This window comes from Mus musculus, chromosome 15 (assembly GCF_000001635.26).
Source record: "Mus musculus strain C57BL/6J chromosome 15, GRCm38.p6 C57BL/6J".
NCBI lineage: Eukaryota > Metazoa > Chordata > Mammalia > Rodentia > Muridae > Mus > Mus musculus.
The window spans coordinates 64661885-64679239 of NC_000081.6; positions in this window are offsets into that span (position 1 = coordinate 64661885).

The following is a 17355-nucleotide window of genomic DNA, read 5'->3' on the forward strand; positions in this document are numbered from 1 at the left end:
CAACTTGCCATAACCTAAAATTATCTTGGGAGAGAGTTTTAATAAGGAACTGTTCGGGTCAAATTGGCCTATGGGCATGTTTTTGGTAGATGGTCTTGATTGTTTATTGGTGTAGGAAGCCGCAGGTGGCGCTGTTGTCTGGACAAGGTTCCTGAACTCTGCAGGACAACGGACAGCTAGAGGACAGCAGAAGCAGTGAGCAGTCAGCATTAGCGCATCCATTTCTCTCTGTTTTGAGTGTGGATGTGATGTGCTTGAATTTGTTACAACGACAAAAATGAAACCAGGCCTGATGTCCCTTGTTCAGGACACAAAGGGAACCACGGGGAGCTTCCCGTTGTTTGGATCCCTCTGGAAGTGGAGCATTTCCGGTTGGGTAGTTGATTTTCTCTTTGAATGCGAATGGTATACGATAATATTTGCATTTTGTCTGTTTGGTCTATCTATAGAAAAGCATTCGGTCTGTAGTTGGATCGGGTACAACCGAGAAGGGATACATTCCCTGTATCAGACACCTTTTTGCACACTGTAGATGCATTACTAAGCACATAGAAAACATTTATTGCCACATGCTTTATAGTATAGCAGAACTACCATGCAATAAATAGATTACAAGGACATAGTGTAATGTGTGAGAGCTGAGTGGGTTTCAGGGGAGATCTTTTGAAGAAGATAAGATTTGGGCCAAGATTGGAGCCGGAGAGGGAGAGGGAGAGGGAGAGGGGGAGGGGGAGGGGGAGGGGGAGGGGGAGGGGGAGGGGGAGGGGGAGGGGGAGGGGGAGGGGGAGGGGGAGAGGGAGAGAGAGAGAGAGAGAGAGAGAGAGAGAGAGAGAGAGAGAGAGAGAGAGATCTGAATTGAGGTCTTAATTGATGAATGGAAAGACATTCACCCGGAGGCAACACAAAGATCCTGAGGCAGAGATGCACTATGCATTTAAGAACAAAACAAGACAACACTCCCACCCCACCCCCCAAACCAGCAAAGGTGGAATAGAGAACAAGAGAAACAGGAGTTGTAATGAGATAAAGGAGGGAAGCCTGTGTTCCTCTTTTGGGGATCATAATGACTTACTGGATACTCAGAGGTAGAAAAATTCTGGCAGGTTTGAGGAAAAGGGTGGGAATATCTGACTTACTCTTTCATCGGTTCAGTATTTCTTTAAAAATTGTACAATAGAGTAAGAGTGACAGCCCAGTGTTTAGCAATGGGGCAGATGAGGCAGATGTGACTTGGATAAAAGTGGCAGTTGGTGGAGGATAAAGAGAAAGTGGACAGTATAATTTAGTATTTGAAAAGTGGAGGCAGTTGGGCTTTTGGGGTAATCCTCCATGGTGGCATGAGAGATAAGGGGGACCCAAGGATGTGATCTCAGTGATGTGTTTGTGTGTGTGTGAGTGTGTGTGTGTGTGGTGTGTGTGTGTGTGTGTGTGTGTGTGTGTGTGTGTGTGTGTGTTTGTGAAGGCCAGAAGTCATCATTCCCTGGAGCTGACATTAGCATTATAAGTATCTGATATGGGTGCTGGGAACCAAACTCAGGTATTCTGAAAGCACCCAACAGCTGAGCCATCTTGCCAGACCCTGGAAGTCACAAAGCATTTTATTACGATGCAGTTAGTGTACTGAAAGCATCACAGTCCTTTTTCAGCTTCATCTCCAGCTCCAGGGACCACTCTGAGAAAGAAGCAGATAAAACGTTGAGGAAGTAAAGCCTGGTGGGAAGACCTTTGACCAATGGAGGGGGTGCCCCGAGAAGAAACTAAGACATTTTTCATGGGGTTCAGAGAGTCTCTCTGTGAGAGAGTTGTTAGAAAGGACTGAGACTGCCATCACTTAGCCTCTCTCTAGATTTCCTTGGGAAAGGAACCTCTGCCTCTGGTGTACACTCTTAAAATGCATATTCTTCCAACATCATATCATATGGCTAAAAAGGTCACTGACTGGAGCTAAGATGATATATGTGCTCTGACCCTGAGCCTACAAAACTGAGCTAAATATTGCCTCCCACCCCCACCATTTGTGTGCCTGTGTAGAGATCAGAGGACAACTTTGACTGCTGATCCTTAGGTACTCTCTCCTCCCGCAACCCCTGCCAGGGACTCTTCTTAGCCGGGAACTCTCCACGTAGGCTAGACTGACTGGCCAGCAAACCCAAGGGATGGACCAGTGTCCACCTTCCCTAACACTGGGGTTATAAGTGCTTGCCGCTTAAACCTATCATTTTAAACATGGGCTCTTGTGGTCAAATTCAGAATTCTGTGCTGGAAAGGCAAGTACTTTAATGACTAAGATATTGCCTCAGCTGTTGGAATATGGTTCAAGAATGGAGCCGGCGCAAGGAGAATTCTCAGTGCTTATGAGAAAACTCTAAGGGAGCAAGACAAGAGTCTTGTGATGTCAGAGTCTGCAAAATATGGAATTGTTCTTGGAACGTGCTTCCATGGCCCTCCCAGATGTAACAGATTGGGAGGACTTATCCAGGACCAATCCAGGCAATTTGACATAGAAATTCACACAGAAAGTTTTCTATGAGAGAATTAGCCTTCTTGGGATTAGCATAAGCTGCTAGGGAGATGGGGAAAAAACTTTAATTAGTGAGCAACTTAGCATGGAAGGAAAGGAGAAAATCCAGATTTACACTCAGGGTTGGAAAATAGATGATTATGTAAGTTAACATTTGGAAAGGTCAAGGACTGAATTTTTTTTTTTTTGTAAGCCAAAGCAATTGCCATATTGTTTTCTACATACATGGCTGGTGGCATTTTCCTGAGCTGGAGATACTGCTCAATTCTAGTGTGATCCTGTGCAATAAGCTAGCAATGAATTGGTGAGACTTGTTAGTACCTCGGGAAGATGTTTCCAACTCTCACTTAACATAGTGCTTGACCTATAGCAAGCTCTCAGCACAGGATGTCTGTGATGCTACTGCTGTGCTTAGCTTAGTTAAGTGCTGCACGTTGAATGTCTTTGTGCTGCATCCTTGTCTCCCCTTCTCAGAGATGCTCCAGTACCATGAGAACTGCACTCAGTCAGGTGAGTGGGCACCCAGCTTGAGGAAACAGCTGGGAGGGGGTGGCACGGAGGTGGTGCATACGCTAAGACGCAATCTGTAGCCTTCCTAAAAATGGCTCTCCTGGGAGAAAATCATCAACCGCTGCCATTATTTTACATGTGGTGCTAATTATTCCAGGTAGGGACACTATAAATGGAATGCTAAGATATTAATTTAGGGTGTTTGGGGGGAGAAAGTGTTAATTTTATTAGTCACTATTCTAGGCTTTGAAATGAGAAAAAGTTGTTTTTGATATTAAGGAAAATACGAAGTTTAAAGGGGTTATACATCATTTCCCCCCCCCCTTTTGAATGCTCTTGCCCCTTATTAGAGGTCTGTGGGGTGCTGCTGGTTGAGAGGTGTTTGCAGTGTTCTCATATGGATGAAGGGAAGCAGAAGTGAGTATGGAGGGTTATGCACACTAAACAATTACTACAACCCCTCACTGACCTGATCTCACTAGTGTCTACCCAGCCCACTCTCCTTGTGGTGGCCAGGGATCCTCTTAAAGCAGATGTTGACACTGACCGCAACAAAGCAAATTTCCCTTACATTGAGTAAAGGTACATTTCTTCCCGTCAGCTCTGGGCTGCTCGTCTCTGTATTTCCCGGCGTATAGCCTATGGCTGCTCTTGTCTTGTTTACCAAGTTCTAGCCACTTATGATTAATTAATTAATTTTATTTTAATTAATTATTTTTATTTTTCATTCATTAATTAATTTATTGATTCCCTTTACATCCCTATCACAGTCCCGCCCTTCTCTCCTTCACGCCCACCCTTACACCCCTCTTCCCTTCCATTTTGCCCTCCCCTTCTCAGAGAGCCCTAACCCTAAGCCTTCCTACTCTCCCCATACCCTATCGCTGTTTCCCTCCCCACCCTCTCTCCCAGCCAGTTCCCTCTCTCCATCTACTTCCAATGTCTATTTTATTTCCCCTTCTGAATGAGATTCAAGCATCCCCCCCCTTGTGCCCTCTTTGTTACTTAGCTTCTTTGGGTCTGTGGATTGTAATATGGTTGTCCTGTGCTTTATAGCTAATATCCACTCTGAGTGAGTACATACCATGCATATCTTTCTGGGTCAGGGTTATGAAAGTCTTGGAGAGATCAGGGATACAAGGAATATACCTAAACACAATAAAGACAATATACAGGAAGCCTAAAGAGAACATCTTCTTAAATAGAGAGAAACTTAGAGTGGTTCCACTAAAATCAGGGACAAGACAAGACTGCCCACTCTCTTTATATCTATTCAGTATAGTACTTTAAGGTATAGTTAGAGCAATAAGACAACTAAAGGATATATATATATATATATAATTTGTTTTGTTTTTCCAGACAGGGTTTCTCTGTATAGCTCTGGTTGTCCTGGAACTCACTCTGTAGACCAGGCTGGCCTCAAACTCAGAAATCTACCTGCCTCTGCCTCCCAAATGCTAGGATTAAAGGCATGCACCACCACTGCCTGGCTAAAGGATATTTTTAGCTAAAGAAGGCTGCTGAGTCTAAAGTCTCTTCTATATCCAACAACTTGTGGATGCAGAGACACAATGACCCAAGCCCCTTGGTTCCAGTGTTGAAGCCATGTTAGCTCTATCATTTTCTGTGGGATTGTTCTTCAGGGCACAATAAACTAAATAATTTATCTTTCCCCTTTATCCCACCACATGAACATGCTATGTAAAACCTAGCACTCTTACTTCCTGTAGGGGTCAGGAGGATTTTGATACAGGAAGTCTGAAATTATTCTGTTTGCTAATTATACAATCTTAACCAAGTACTTGACCTCTCTTTACTTTAGATTTTGTAGCTGTGAAATGAGAGCAATGGCTGTTCCACACAGGAAAGTCACGAGGACATGGGAGGACTTAGGTACATCTGGCAGTGCCATTTGGTGATCAGTATAAACATGTTAACTGACTGTACATTGAACAACCATCTCCAGAGTCAACTCAGCCCCACCCTCTTTAAATCTGATCATGTTAATCTCTTTCTTTCTTAACTACCCCATACAAATCTTGGTTGTCATAATAATTTATGCCATGCACTATAGATGTTTAAAGTTTATCACCTTCATTTTATTTTAGTATTGCATTCACAGTTTATTTTGCTAAGGAAGTATGGCAATTAGGTGTTGACACAGAATAGCATCTTCCTAAGGATTTACAGACTCAAAAATGGACCCACATGGATAGTAGTAGCTTATGCCAGAAAGAAGACATAGAAGATCAGATAAAGAATATATAACACTTCTTAAAGATGTAACCATGTATCATATTCCTTCAAGGCAATCCAACTCATCCTTTGGGATTATAAGCTATTATTATCCATCACAAAAATAAATGATTATCTAACATGAAGGGTTTAAGTTGAACAAAGCTATCTTAGGAAATAGCACCTACTTATGTCCTCATTAAGTAATTGAGTTTTGTTATGCCAGAGCAGTAGTATTTGTGGAACATGCTCCATGCTCTTCTGCAATGATCTCAAGGAAGGGCAAGCAAATAGCATGACCAATGAGAGTGTCTATAATACGATACTCATTGTCTTTGTTATCTAGATTAGGGACATTGCATTGAAAATGAAAGTGGTGATGCCTCTTGAATGTGATGAACTGAAAAGGTTCCTCCACCAAAGACTGAAGATTGAGAAAGCATTCCAATGCATCTCAGTAAGTCGAGTGCACATGACTCAATTTCTCCAACCTTGGGAACATATCCTTTTAGTATATTGTCAAGTACAGCCCTCTGAGGCCATCTTGCACACCATGCTATGTGACACTATTCCTTGGGAGAGGTGAACAAATGTTATTCACCCCAGCTAGGGAAGCAATAGAAGACCAAAGTAAGACACAAGCAAAGTCCAACTTGGTGAACTAATGAGTTATAGTGGGGTTATTTTCAGGAACGGAAACGAGTTATAGTCAACTGAATCACTATAGCCTGTCCCAGGATCTCATAAAATGCGGAAACCTGGGAACCTGGAGTGTATCACACAACCTGCAGGTAGCTCCAGAGGTTGTACAGTGTCTTTTCCAAGTAGCTCAGTTATTCTGATCTTCTTGTAGGCAGTTTTGCTGGTCTCTGCTTTTTCCACGTAGCTCAGCTTGCCTGAGAGTATCTTTCACCAGTCCTTACAGCTGGTGGAGGGAAGAGAGTCTGATTAATTTCAGGGACTTCCTGAAGCTACTGAGTTGTTCAGTTCTGAGCTTGAGGAGCTTCACTGTATTATGAAAGGTTTCATCTCCTCTTGGAACATCCTGGTTTTTTTTTTTTGTTTGTTTGTTTGTTTTTGTTTTTTTTTTTCATCTCCCTTTTAAGCATCCTGTGCCTCAAGGGGCTTTCCTACAAGATGGTTGGTTTTATCCTAGAGCAAATTGCTGCACAATAACCTTTTATAGAAATTATAAATCCATCTGTAATTGGGCCAGAAGTTTATACTGGTAAGAGGTGGTTGACCTGAGGCCTTGTAAAAGAAGAGCAAACCAGTCTCCCTTCTTATCAAGGCTAACTTTTTATCAGTGGACACAAAGAGGTCAAATTTCTCTTTTACTGTTTTTGGTATAGTCTGTTCATTGAATGTGCTTGAATCAAATGAAGTAGCATCCCACCATAGAATTTATAACACACTAGTAATATTGTGAGCACTTAGTAAACACCCACTTTCTTGGTGATGTCTCTTTCAGGGTATAGAAAAGGAACTCCGAGTGAAGTAGGTAGAATTGATTGAATCTGTCTTCTCTGTGGGATTGATATTGATTAGTTTCTCTGCTGACACCACTAAGCAGACAACAACAGATAATTTATGGTGGAGTCAGTGGTTTAAAATTATCCAGTATTATTTTCAACATAGGTGACAGAGTGCTCCTCCGTGAGAGAATGGATCTATTTTGTTGTTGTTGTTCGTCCGTGGGTGCTACTGATTTGCCAGATTTTGGATGTCCTTCATTAGATTGAAGAGTGATATGAAGTTAACATTTTATAAAGGGAATTTATGGTTGTGAAATTAATTAAAATACTTCAGGATCCACAAGTTCCTGTTGAGAGTCTAAATGATGTGGAAAGAAAGACTAGTCAATCAGTGGCATTTTCCTAGACTGCTTTGTTGTTTTTCTTCAGCACTGACGAAGTTTGTGGGGCGGATGTAAAGAAGCTCAATAAGGAAAGGGCCAGGACTGGAAGACTGGGCCAGTGACCTGAGGGTATTGACTGTGTTCAACCTGTGCATGAGTGAGACCAGCTTTTTGCTTTTATAGGTCCCCCAGAATGAAGAAAATTCATTCTGTCTAAGAAGATACAAAGTTAGATCGATGTCCTGTCAGTTCTGATGAAAACATTCTGCACTTGAAAGTTTTAAGAAATATATATATTTTGTTTCTGTTCTTTTAACAGTACCATCTCTTTGTTTTCTTCCTTTCTTGACCTTGAGCTATTTTGTTATTGTGGTATCTGGTGCTGCTGGCAGACTCAACTCTTAGTTTAGACTATTGATTTCAATCCATCCTGTGGGATTAGAGGATACCAGGGGTGGAAGAAAGCATCTTCTTCACTGCTGTCAGTCTCCAATTAAGGAAACTGAGGACCAAAGAGGTCAGAGGGTAGCTTAAGTCCTATGGAGAGCGTTAGAAAGAGAGCCAGGATTAAAAAATAAGGCTCTGCTGCGATCTCACTCATCCCTGTATGTTATTTCTCATTAATGAAATAAGCCCCAGGAAACACAGGACATAGCTACTGTCCCTATGCTTGCAAAGGCATAAAAATCAATTCAAGCAGAAACTAGATAGAAGGGACCCACATCCTCTTCCTATGGCTGCATTACTTCAAGGAAGGGGCACTCAGGTTTCATTTGGGGGACCAGAGGCCATGAGACTGTCTCTGGGTGGTGGTTAGTCTGCTCTCTGTTGGCCTGTTCTTTTTAAGGTCTATCAGAATAAGCTGAGAGCTTTTATAAGAAACAAGAACCTTTATTGTACAATTATTAAAAATTATATTCCTAGAATTGTTGCCAGTATAATTTCTCTAATGTTCTGGTGCTTTTCATATATTTTCAGTATCTTTATTACTATATTGGTATTTTCTTTGTGTAAATTGATCAAAAGAACATGTTTTCTATTTTAATATGTTTTAGAAAATAATTACATTTATGAAATAGATATCAGAAAAAAAAAACAAAACAAGAGCCTTGTCCAATTTGCTATGTGAAGACACAGTGTGGTCATGCTATATCTGAGCTTGGAAACATCCACTAGTAATTTGATCTTAGTCCTCTCGCTGTCCAGAACTGTGGGAAATACCTTTCTGATTCTAAGCTACATCCATCATAGACTTTAGTAATAGAAGTCCAAAGGGACTCAGACTCTTGGCATGCCATAGTTAAGATGCCTTAGTAAGAATCTATCCCAACAACATTAATAGCATACTCACCATTTGGCTATCTGCAACTGCACATATTTTGTAATAGCCTTATAAAGCAAACCCAAAGGACAGATGGAAGACTAATGCAGAGATGTGGCCAAGTGCCTAGACTGTAAATAAAGGATCCAGGATGTGAATTGTGTCTGCTATCACTGTTATTTTACAAGGGTTGACACTGCTGATTTTGCCCAATCAGGAACTGAAAGGCTTCTGTCTAGAGTGAGCAGAGTGGACCACTCATTCTCAACTTGACAGCAGCTACTTCAAGTGTGAATATATAAATATTTACATATTCTCTGAAGGAGGATGGTGTGTAACAGACAGGTTCCTCATCATGTTCTCTCTCTCTCTCTCTCTCTCTCTCTCTCTCTCTCCCTCTCTCTCTCTCCCTCTCTCTCTCTCTCTCTCTTCATCTATCCCTTTCTCCCTCCTTTACTATCTCCTATCCTTCCTTCCTCCCTTTCTCTCTCCTTCCTTCTTTCTTCCATTCCCCCTCTCTCTTTCTTCTTTCTTTGTTTCCTTGATACTCTATGTAGTTCTGGTTCTCCTGGAGCTCACTATGTAGAGCAGGCTGGCCTTGGACTCCTTCCTCTGTGGCTGGTGCTAACATGTTTGGTGTGCTTTCTTTTTAACTTAAAATTATTATTGTTGCTGTTGTTGTACATATGCATGTATGTATGTATGATGTGTGTGCATGAATGAGGATGTAGACATGCCACAGTGTGCATGTGGAGGTCACAGGACAACCATTCTACTTGTTCTTCAATCAAGGGTTCTGGGGACACCACACTTACATGACAAGTGCTTGTACCCATTAAGGTATCTTGCAGGTTCATGCTCTTAATTCTAATAATAAAAAACTGTACAATTACATAAAAATTAAAGGTGACATAGAATATTTCATTCACTGCTGAATACAACGAAAGGAGAACAAAATAGAGAACCAGAACTTTTGAGATATTGCTGAGACAATAGAAAAATTTAGCTATGGATTACATATTAGATATCACTACATTATCCTTTCCCCAAGTGTGCTAAGTGTGTTGTGGTTACGGTCGAGTATCCCATATTTAGAAAACTCAAGGGTGAGTGGCCACAGTATCAAACATGGATAAACAGGTATGAGTATTAAGTAACTGGAGGATACTCAGCTGTTCATGCAATTCTTCTTTCTCCTTTTTCATGTTCATTTGAACTTTCATAATACGTGATTTTAAAAATCAAATTTTATAATTATCACAAAAGCTTAACACTTTTCTCCTGTTGAGCTTTTCTCCTCCATTAACTGCTAAAATTATTTCAGAGGACTCTTAGGTTCCTATCAAAATGGAGCAGAAAGTACAGAGTTCTCATAACCCTTGTCTCCTCACTCGCACACCTTCCATTATCGCTGTCTCCCACTAGAGTGGTGCATGCCTTCCAAATGATGAGCCAGCACTGATGTGTTATCTACTGGACTGCAGTTACCTGAGACTCCACTGCTAACCTTCTGGACTTGGGCAAATGTACAAAGACATATGTCTCCCACTGTAGACTATACTTAGAAAACGCCCTATATTCCAATTCTTCACTTTCCTTCACTCCTGACAATCACTGGATTATTTACACTTAAGCCTTGGCCTCTAAGGCTTTGTTTTCCCAAGAATATTCCATAGCCAGAAAAATTAGACTGAAGCTCTTCCAGGTTAGCTTCTTTCACTTAGCAGAGTTTCTTCTATGTCCTTTTATGGCCTGATAGTGCATTTCTTTGTGTATGTATGTTGAATAGCATTGTACATACTAGATACACTACCTATTACATCTTGATGGCCTCCGAGGAAACACTGAATAAATCTGCTATTGATCCTTATGGTTATACATGATTTCTGTATAGACCGAGTCACCAGCTCTTTAGGTAAATAGTGAGAAAGGTAACTGAATTTTATTGGAGAAAACCCAGGAACTTCATTAAGGGAAAGAACAAATCTGCCACCTCAAACTTTTCACCACAAATTCCTGAGTTCTCTTCATACAGACACAAAGCATGTTATGATTTCATATAATAGACATCATGCATATGCTTCACAAACTATACTCCTTACACAGCTTCCTATATTTCTGTTCTGTGTCTTCCCATTCCTGAACAAATATCTGACATTTATAGTCATGGACAACCAATCTTCTTTTTTTTTTCCATTTTTTATTAGGTATTTAGCTCATTTACATTTCCAATGCTATACCAAAAGTCCCCCATACCCACCCACCCCCACTCCCCTACCCACCCACTCCCCCTTTTTGGCCCTGGCGTTCCCCTGTACTGGGGCATATAAAGTTTGCAAGTCCAATGGGTCTCTCTTTGCAGTGATGGTATACTAGGCCATCTTTTGATACATATGCAGCTAGAGACAAGAGCTCCGGGGTACTGGTTAGTTCATATTGTTGTTCCACCTATAGGGTTGCAGTTCCCTTTAGTTCCTTGGGTGCTTTCTCTAGTTCCTCAATTGGGGGCCCTGTGGTCCATTCAATAGCTGACTGTGAGCATCTACTTCTGTGTTTGCTAGGCCCTGGCATAGTCTCACAAGAGACAGCTACATCTGGGTCCTTTCAGCAAAATCTTGCTAGTGTATGCAATGGTGTCAGCATTTGGAAGCTGATCATGGGATGGATCTCTGGATATGGCAATCACTAGATGGTCCATCCTTTCGTCACACTTCCAAATTTTGTCTCTGTAACTCCTTCCATGGGTGTTTTGTTTCCTATTCTAAGAGGGGGCAAAGTGTCCACACTTTGGTCTTCCTTCTCTTGAGTTTAATGTTTTTAGCAAATTATATCTTATATCTTGGGTATCCTAAGTTTCTGGGCTAATATCCACTTATCAGTGAGTACATATTGTGAGAGTTCCTTTGTGATTGGGTTAACTCACTCAGGATGATGCCCTCCAGGTCCATCCATTTGCCTAGGAATTTCATAAATTCATTCTTTTTAATAGCTGAGTAGTACTCCATTGTGTAAATGTACCACATTTTCTGTATCCATTCCTCAGTTGAGGGACATCTGGGTTCTTTCCAGCTTCTGGCTATTATAAATAAGGCTGCTATGAACATAGTGGAGCATGTGTCCTTCTTACCGGTTGGGGCATCTTCTGGATATATGCCCAGAAGAGGTATTACTAGATCCTGTAGCACTATGTCCAATTTTCTGAGGAACCGCCAGACTGATTTCCAGAGTGGTTGTACAAGCTTGCAATCCCACCAACAATGGAGGAGTGTTCCTCTTTCTCCACATCCTTGCCAGCATCTGCTGTCACCTGAATTTTTCATCTTAGCCATTCTGACTGGTGTGAGGTGGAATCTCAGGGTTGTTTTGATTTGCGTTTCCCTGATGATTAAGGATGTTGAACATTTTTTCAGGTGTTTCTCTGCCATTCGGTATTCCTTGGGTGAGAAATCTTTGTTCAGTTCTGAGCCCCATTTTTTAATGGGGTTATTTGATTTTCTGGAGTCTACCTTCTTGAGTTCTTTATATATATTGGATATTAGTCCCCTGTCCAATTTGGGATAGGTAAAGATCCTTTCCCAATCTGTTGGTGGTCTTTTTGTCTTATTGACGGTGTCTTTTGCCTTGCAGAAGCTTTGCAATTTTATGAGGTCCCATTTATCGATTCTCGATCTTACAGCACAAGCCATTGCTGTTCTATTCAGGAATTTTTCCCCTGTACCCAAATCTTTGAGGCTTTTCCCTACTTTCTCCTCTATAAGTTTCAGTGTCTCTGGTTTTATGTGGAGATCCTTAATCCACTTAGATTTGACCTTAGTACAAGGAGATAGTACTGGATCAATTCGCATTCTTCTACATGATAACTGCCAGTTGTGCCAGCACCATTTGTTGAAAATGCTGTCTTTTTTCCACTGGATGGTTTTAGCTCCCTTGTCAAAGATCAAGTGACCATAGGTGTGTGGGTTCATCTCTGGGTCTTCAATTCTGATCCATTGGTCTACTTGTCTGTGGCTATACCAGTACCATGCAGTTTTGATCACAATTGCTCTGTAGTACATCTTTAGGTCGGGCATGGTGATTCCACCAGAGGTTCTTTTATCCTAGAGAAGAGTTTTTGCTATCCTAGGTTTTTTGTTATTCCAGATGAATCTGCCGATTGCCCTTCCTAATTCGTTGAAGAATTGAGTTGGAATTTTGATGGGGATTGCATTGAATCTGTAGATTGCTTTTGGCAAGATAGCCAGTTTTACAATGTTGATCCTGCCAATCCATGAGCATGGGAGATCTTTCCATCTTCTGAGATCTTCTTTAATTTCTTTCTTCAGAGACTTGAAGTTCTTGTCATACAGATCTTTCACTTCCTTAGTTAGAGTCACGCCTAGGTATTTTATATTATTTGTGGCTATTGAGAAGGGTGTTGTTTCCCTAATTTCTTTCTCAGCCTGTTTGTCCTTTGTGTAGAGAAAGGCCATTGACTTGTTTGAGTTAATTTTATATCCAGCTACTTCACTGAAGCTGTTTATCAGGCTTAAGAGTTCTCTGGTGGAATTTTTAGGGTCACTTATATATACTATCATATCATCTGCAAAAAGTGATAATTTGACTTCTTCCTTTCCAATTTTATCCCCTTGATCTCCTTTTGTTGTCTAATTGCTCTGGCTAGGACTTCAAGTACAATGTTGAATAGGTAGGGCGAGAGTGGACAGCCTTGTCTAGTCCCTGATTTTAGTGGGATTGCTTCCAGCTTCTCACCATTTACTTTGATGTTGGCTATTGGTTTGCTGTAGATTGCTTTTATCATGTTTAGGTATGGGCCTTGAATTCCTGATCTTTCCAAGACTTTTATCATGAATGGGTGTTGGATTTTGTCAAATGCTTTCTCAGCATCTAATTAGATGATCATGTGGTTTTTGTCTTTGAGTTTTTTTATATACTGGATTACATTGATGGATTTCCGTATATTGAACCATCCCTGCATCCCTGGGATGAAACCTACTTGGTCAGGATGGATGATTGTTTTGATGTGTTCTTGGATTCGGTTAGCAAGAACTTTATTGAGGATTTTTGCATCAATATTCATAAGGAATATTGGTCTGAAGTTCTCTATCTTTGTGGGGGTCTTTTTGTGGTTTAGGTATCAGAGTAATGGTGGCTTCATAGAATGAGTTGGGTAGAGTACCTTCTGTTTCTATTTTGTGGAATAGTTTGTGAAGAACTGGGATTAGATCTTCCTTGAAGGTCTGATAGAACTTTGCGCTAAACCCATCTGGTCCTGGGCTTTTTTTGGTTGGGAGACTATTAATGACTGCTTCTATTTCTTTGGGGGATATCGGGCTGTTTAGATCATTAACTTGATCTTGATTCAACTTTGGTACCTGGTGTCTGTCTAGAAACTTCTCCATTTCATCCAGGTTCTCCAGTTTTGTTGAGGATAGCCTTTTGTAGAAGGATCTGATGGTGTTTTGGATTTCTTCAGGATCTGTTGTTATGTCTCCCTTTTCATTTCTGATTTTGTTAATTAGAATGCTTTCCCTGTGCCCTCTAGTGAGTCTGGCTAAGGGTTTGTCTATCTTGTTGATTTTCTCAAAGAACCAGCTCCTCGATTGGTTGATTCTCTGAATAGTTCTTCTTACAACCAATCTTCTTAATCAGCTATTAGCACATTTCTAGCTGGGTGGGCGGAGCCTAAGTTTCCCTTCTACCATCTTCCACTTCCTGTTTTCAAGCTGTGTCCACCTGTTTGCTGGTGATTATGTATCTTCACATCTCACAGAGACACAGCCCCCTCTCAATATCAACACTGTTCATGGATTTCTTTCTTTTTTTTTTTCAGTTTTTTTATTAGGTATTTTCCTCATTTACATTTTCAATGCTATCCCAAAGGTCCCCCATACCCCCCCCCAATCCCCTACCCACCCACTCCCCCTTTTTGGCCCTGGCGTTCCCCTGTACTGGGGCATATAAAGTTTGCAAGTCCAATGGGCCTCTCTTTGCAGTGATGGCCGACTAGGTCATCTTGTGATACATATGCAGCTAAAAACAAGAGCTCCCAGGTACTGGTTAGTTCATATTGTTGTTCCACCTATAGGGTTGCAGTTCCCTTTAGCTCCTTGGGTAATTTCTCTAGCTTCTCCATTAGGGGCCGTGTGACCCATCCAATAGCTGACTGTGATCATCCAATTCTGTGTTTGCTAGGCCCCGGCATAGTCTCACAAGAGAGAGCTATAACTGGGTCCTTTCAGCGAAATCTTGCTAGTGTATGCAATGGTGTCAGCATTTGGAAGCTGATTATGGGATGGATCCCAGCATATGGCAGTCACTAGATGGTCCATCCTTTCATCACAGCTCCAAATTTTGTCTCTGTAACTCCTTCTATGGGTGTTTTGTTCCCATTTCTAAGGAAGGGTAAAGTGTCCACACTTTGGTCTTCGTTTTTCTTGAATTTCATGCGTTTCGCAAGTTGTATCTTATATCTTGGGTATCCTAAGTTCCTGGGCTATTATCCACTTATCAGTGAGTACATATTGTGCGAGTTCCTTTGTGATTGGGTTACTTCACTCAGGATGATACCCTCCAGGTCCATCCATTTGCCTAGGAATTTCATAAATTCATTCTTTTTAATAGCTGAGTAGTATTCCATTGTGTAAATGTACCACATTTTCTGTATCCATTCCTCTGTTGAGGGGCATCTGGGTTCTTTCCAGCTTCTGGCTATTATAAACAAGGCTGCTATGAACATAGTGGAGCATGTGCTCTTTTTACCGGTTGGGACATCTTCTGGATATATGCCCAGGAGAGGTATTGCGGGATCCTCCGGTAGTATTATGTCCAATTTTCTGAGGAACAGCCAGACTGATTTCCAGAGTGGTTGTACAAGTTTGCAATCCCACCAACAATGGAGGAGTGTTCCCCTTTCTCCACATCCTCGCCAGCATCTGCTGTCACCTGAGTTTTTGATCTTAGCCATTCTGACTGGAGTGAAGTGGAATCTCAGTGTTGTTTTGATTTGCATTTCCCTGATGATTAAGGATGTTGAACATTTTTTCAGGTGTTTCTCTGCCATTCGGTATTCCTCAGGTGAGAAATCTTTGTTCAGTTCTGAGCCCCATTTTTTAATGGGGTTATTTGATTTTCTGGAGTCTACCTTCTTGAGTTCTTTATATATATTGGATATTAGTCCCCTGTCCAATTTGGGATAGGTAAAGATCCTTTCCCAATCTGTTGGTGGTCTTTTTGTCTTATTGACGGTGTCTTTTGCCTTGCAGAAGCTTTGCAATTTTATGAGGTCCCATTTATCGATTCTCGATCTTACAGCACAAGCCATTGCTGTTCTATTCAGGAATTTTTCCCCTGTACCCAAATCTTTGAGGCTTTTCCCTACTTTCTCCTCTATAAGTTTCAGTGTCTCTGGTTTTATGTGGAGATCCTTAATCCACTTAGATTTGACCTTAGTACAAGGAGATAGTACTGGATCAATTCGCATTCTTCTACATGATAACTGCCAGTTGTGCCAGCACCATTTGTTGAAAATGCTGTCTTTTTTCCACTGGATGGTTTTAGCTCCCTTGTCAAAGATCAAGTGACCATAGGTGTGTGGGTTCATCTCTGGGTCTTCAATTCTGATCCATTGGTCTACTTGTCTGTGGCTATACCAGTACCATGCAGTTTTGATCACAATTGCTCTGTAGTACATCTTTAGGTCGGGCATGGTGATTCCACCAGAGGTTCTTTTATCCTAGAGAAGAGTTTTTGCTATCCTAGGTTTTTTGTTATTCCAGATGAATCTGCCGATTGCCCTTCCTAATTCGTTGAAGAATTGAGTTGGAATTTTGATGGGGATTGCATTGAATCTGTAGATTGCTTTTGGCAAGATAGCCAGTTTTACAATGTTGATCCTGCCAATCCATGAGCATGGGAGATCTTTCCATCTTCTGAGATCTTCTTTAATTTCTTTCTTCAGAGACTTGAAGTTCTTGTCATACAGATCTTTCACTTCCTTAGTTAGAGTCACGCCTAGGTATTTTATATTATTTGTGGCTATTGAGAAGGGTGTTGTTTCCCTAATTTCTTTCTCAGCCTGTTTGTCCTTTGTGTAGAGAAAGGCCATTGACTTGTTTGAGTTAATTTTATATCCAGCTACTTCACTGAAGCTGTTTATCAGGCTTAAGAGTTCTCTGGTGGAATTTTTAGGGTCACTTATATATACTATCATATCATCTGCAAAAAGTGATAATTTGACTTCTTCCTTTCCAATTTTATCCCCTTGATCTCCTTTTGTTGTCTAATTGCTCTGGCTAGGACTTCAAGTACAATGTTGAATAGGTAGGGCGAGAGTGGACAGCCTTGTCTAGTCCCTGATTTTAGTGGGATTGCTTCCAGCTTCTCACCATTTACTTTGATGTTGGCTATTGGTTTGCTGTAGATTGCTTTTATCATGTTTAGGTATGGGCCTTGAATTCCTGATCTTTCCAAGACTTTTATCATGAATGGGTGTTGGATTTTGTCAAATGCTTTCTCAGCATCTAATTAGATGATCATGTGGTTTTTGTCTTTGAGTTTTTTTATATACTGGATTACATTGATGGATTTCCGTATATTGAACCATCCCTGCATCCCTGGGATGAAACCTACTTGGTCAGGATGGATGATTGTTTTGATGTGTTCTTGGATTCGGTTAGCAAGAACTTTATTGAGGATTTTTGCATCAATATTCATAAGGAATATTGGTTTGAAGTTCTCTATCTTTGTGGGGGTCTTTTTGTGGTTTAGGTATCAGAGTAATGGTGGCTTCATAGAATGAGTTGGGTAGAGTACCTTCTGTTTCTATTTTGTGGAATAGTTTGTGAAGAACTGGGATTAGATCTTCCTTGAAGGTCTGATAGAACTTTGCGCTAAACCCATCTGGTCCTGGGC